This window comes from Odontomachus brunneus, unplaced genomic scaffold (assembly GCF_010583005.1).
Source record: "Odontomachus brunneus isolate Ranch 3 - 2012 unplaced genomic scaffold, Obru_v1 Obru_scaffold_288, whole genome shotgun sequence".
Lineage (NCBI taxonomy): Eukaryota > Metazoa > Arthropoda > Insecta > Hymenoptera > Formicidae > Odontomachus > Odontomachus brunneus.
This window is the reverse complement of record NW_022639738.1, coordinates 62,287-63,262: the sequence shown is the minus strand read 5'-3', so window position 1 is coordinate 63,262 and position 976 is coordinate 62,287.

The following is a 976-nucleotide window of genomic DNA, read 5'->3' as shown; positions in this document are numbered from 1 at the left end:
ATTATGTTCCGTCACTCACTATATATGGCTTGTACCAAAAAATAGAAAATACAATAAAACTTATTAGTGGATATTCCGACAGTTTACTATTAAATTTGACAAACAATCCTGCAGAATCGTTTAATTCTATTATCTGCAAGGAAATTGGTGGAAAAAGAATTAATTTTGGTACACGTGGCTCATATAATATTAGAATAGCTGGATCAGTTATACAATATAATACACAACAGGTTCTCACAAAAATATATGAAACCATATGTGGGAATGTTCCTGCAACTGTTAAACGTTTGGAAATAAGACGACAAAAAAAAATTGCGAGAACAAAGCAATCTCGAGAAATAAATGTAAGAAAAAGAAAATTGAAACGAAAAATAGGAACAGATTGCTATTACGGTCCGCAATCACAAAAACCAGACCTATCTCATGAAATGTACGAGCAACTTCGAAAAAGTCATATTAAAAAATTGAACGAAAATGGAAGGAATTATAAAAAAATTGAGCGCGACACGATAACTCAAAAAGAATCAGATTTATGGCGAATATTGCGACAAGAAATGTTGACAGCATCAAATTTTGGTACAGTATGTCGCATGAGATCTACAACGTCTTGTGAGATAGTTGTAAAAAATATTTTATTTCCTCCATCTATAGATAATGAAGCTATGAGATATGGAAGCGATATGGAGAAAATAGCGAGAAGAGAATTGACAATAAAATTAAATAAAGAAATTACAGTTTGCGGACTATTTATTGATCGTGAAAATCCATTTTTGAGCGCTTCTCCTGATGGGCTTATTGATGAAGATGGTGTAGTTGAAATTAAATGTCCTCTATCAGCTAAGCATTTAAGAAGCATTGCGGAAGAAGCTATACAAACATTACTACAATTGAAAAATATTTATGATAAAAAAGATCATAACAAAGTGAATAAAAATCATAAATTTTTTTATCAAATTCAAGGTCAACTGAATATAAC